Consider the following 3,613-nt stretch of genomic DNA (forward strand, 5'->3'; position numbering starts at 1 on the left):
CACAAGACAAAGGCAAGGGGAAAGTTTAAGCAATGATATTTAGATGCGTTTAAGTATATTAGTCAAAGTTTTTGTTAACCCATATCTTTGTAAACGATGGAATGTTTGGGTGAATTAAAGGATTATCTGAGGTGTAATCACATTTTGTGTATTTTATGTTATGTAAAATATGAGGTTGTTACAGTTGGTATTAGAGCCTTAGTTTAAGGGATCTGGGTATTTGTTAATACTTAGACTTAAACTGGAGGTGTGGAAGATATATAAAAATAGGTTTCACTAGGACTATGAATATGAGAATATGTTATAGCTGAACCTATTATGAGAATAAATATGACAAAGTTAGATTACATATGACTGATGTAATCATGAGTTATGGATAGATTTGAGGATATATGTGTTATCATGCTTTGATTATATGAATAGTCATATATGTTTAAATGTGACAGAAAGAGACGTACACTGAGAAATAGCAGATAATCCTAACCGATCAGAAAGAACCTCTACCGGTTATGGAAGAGGTCGGGGAAGAGGAATTTAACCCAAGAAAAAGACCCGGAAAACATAATGACTATAGAAACACGAAGTCGAAGCAGGGGTCGAGGAAGAGGGAGAAATACTAGACAAGAAACTCGTATGGAGCAAGAATTATCGGCACAAGAAAGTTCAATGTCCGGCCGTGGAAGAGGAAGAGCAAGGGGTGGACATAATGTTCCTAATTCCGGTTTTATTACTCAAGAGATGCTGGCAGCTGAGTTGGGAAAATTCCAAGAAAGTTTGGTGAATTTGTTGTGACGTTCGGCACAAAATAACCCAGAAATTGTAAGGAATCCAGACCATCAGGAAGAAGCCTTAGCTAGTACACCGGCAACAGATACATCTGTGCCCCTTACTTCATCCTCAGTTCATAAAGGAGGAGATATTAAAATGTCCCTTGCCTGTAAACCTCCTAAATTTTCTGGTGAGCGTGACCCTGTTAAAGCCATGTGTTGGCTTCAGGAAATCGAGCTAAGTCTGCAGATCAGCAAAAGTGCAGAAGAAGATAAAGTTATGTTTGCAGTATCCCGTTTGAGGTCAAGTGCTTTATACTGGTGGGAGATTTTATTAAGTTCAGATCCAAACATTTTGAAAACCATGTTATGGGAAGATTTCGTAATAAAATTCAAGCTGCAGTATTGCCCTGAAGCGGCAGTACGAAAACTGGAAGATGATTTCCTTTGTTTAGAACAAGAAAACATGTCACTTCCTCAGTATACGGAAGTTTTCATGAAACAATCTCGGTTTGCTGAAGCCTACATCATATCTGAAAACAATAAAGTAAGAAAGTACATATGGGGTTTGGAGTCTAATCTTCGAAAATATGTGATATCCAGAAACCCAACAACATTTCAAGCGGCAGTTGACGCTGCTGAGATACTGGAGCAGGACATCAATCGTCAACCACAAGAAAGGGTTGGGGATAAAAGAAAAGGGGAAACTACAATGACTGATTTTTGTAGACCAAGGTTTATGGAAAATTTGAATCAGCCAGTCCCAAGGTTTGCTGATAAGGCATGTACTCGATATCATAAGATACATCAAGGAAATTGCAATACCGATTCGCGAGTGTGTTTTAAATGTCAGGAATCGGGACATATAGCTCGAGATTGTCGCATGGTGCGAAGATGTTTTACCTGCAATTCCTCTCAACATGTAAATGCCGATTGTCCACAAGCTAAGGGACGAGGGTCTGGTTTTGCTGGAGGCCGAGGATCTGGATACTCTAGGGGCAGAGGATCTGGTTATGTTCCAATTGGTTGTGGGTCAGTAATAAATCGTATTAATCCAAATGGTCGAGGAGAGATAGGGAGTCAATTGCTAAAGGAAGAGCCTTTCAGATGACGAGAGGCGAAGCGGAAGAACATCCTGAAATGGTGACAGGTACATTCTTTGTGAATTCAGTATGTGCCAAAGTTTTATTTGACTCTGGTACAAATCGTTCTTTTGTATCACCGTCGTTTGTTAACAGCGTACATTTAGAATCTAAAGCATTGAGTGAGGATTTAATTGTGGAGACAGCAAAAGATAGTGAAGTTTCGGTTAAGGAAATGATGGATGAATGTCTCATAAATATAGAAGGGTGTGAGGTGCCTATACAATTATTTCCTTTGCCTTTAAGGGAGTTTGATATAATTATAGACATGGATTGGTTAGCTAAAAATCAAGCTAACATAATCTGTGACGAAAAGATGATCCATATAGACTTACCGGAAAAAGGAAAGGTTGTAATTTATAGGGACCGACGGAATCGTTACTCCAGCTTTATCTCGGTTTTAAAGGCTCGAAAGTATGTACAAGGGGGATGTGTTAATTTTCTTGCCTAAGCCATTGACATGAAGAAAGAAAAGAAAAAGATGGAGGATATCCCAGTCGTAAGAGAACTTCTAGAAGTATTTCCAGAAGACTTGATAAGTCTACCTCCGGATCGATCAATCGAATTTCAGATTGAATTACTTCCTGGAGCAGCACCAGTTGCACGTGCACCATATAGATTAGCTCCTTCTGAATTAAAGAAGTTAATGTCTCAGTTGAAGGAATTGTTGGATAAGGTTTTGTCCGACCAAGTACTTCTCCATGGGGTGCGCCAGTGCTGTTTGTGAAAAAGAAGGATGGATCAATGAGAATGTGCATTGATTATCAGGAGCTGAATAAATTAACAATAAAAAATAAGTATCCTCTTCCAAGAATTGATGATTTATTTGATCAATTGGTTGGGGCTACTTATTTTTCGAAAATTGATTTACGGTCCGGTTACCATCAATTGAAAATTCGAAATGAAGATGTGTCAAAAACAGCTTTCCGTACACGTTATGGTCATTATGAATACCTGGTTATGTCATTTAGACTCACAAATGCGCCTGCAGCCTTCAAGGATATGATGAATCGGGTATGTCATCCCTATCTTGATAAATTTGTGATCGTCTTCATTGACAATATCTTGATATATTCTCGGTCAAAAGAAGAACATGTTCATCATTTAAGATTACTCTTAGAATTGCTGAAACAAGAAAGATTGTATGCTAAAATGTCAAAGTATGAATTTTGGCTGCGAGAAGTTCAGTTTTTGGGACATGTTATTTCAAAAGAAGGCATTAAAGTAGATCCTCTTAACATTGAAGCCATTGAAAAGTGGGAAGCCCCAAAGACCCCAACTGAAATCAGAAGTTTTCTTGGATTGGCTAGGTATTATCGCAAGTTTATACAAGATTTCTCTCGTATAGCCACTCCATTAACAAAATTGACAAAAAAGAATGTAAAATATGAGTGGAATGAAGCACAAGCTCAGGCCTTTCAGATGTTAAAAGATAAATTATGCAGTGTACCAATTCTATCTTTGCCAGATGGAATGGAAGATTTTGTGGTTTATAGTGACGCGTCAAAGATGGGTTTAGGTTGTGTACTGATGCAACGTGGGAAGGTAATTGTTTATGCTTCAAGGCAGTTAAAAGATCATGAAAGACAGTATCCTACTCATGAAATGGAATTAGCAGCTGTAGTTTTCGCTTTAAAGATATGGAGGCACTATCTATATGGAACGAAATGTCAAATTTTCACAGATCATAAGAGCTTACAACAT

Source organism: Cynara cardunculus (genome assembly GCF_001531365.2).
Source record: "Cynara cardunculus var. scolymus isolate 2C chromosome LG 17, CcrdV1, whole genome shotgun sequence".
NCBI lineage: Eukaryota > Viridiplantae > Streptophyta > Magnoliopsida > Asterales > Asteraceae > Cynara > Cynara cardunculus.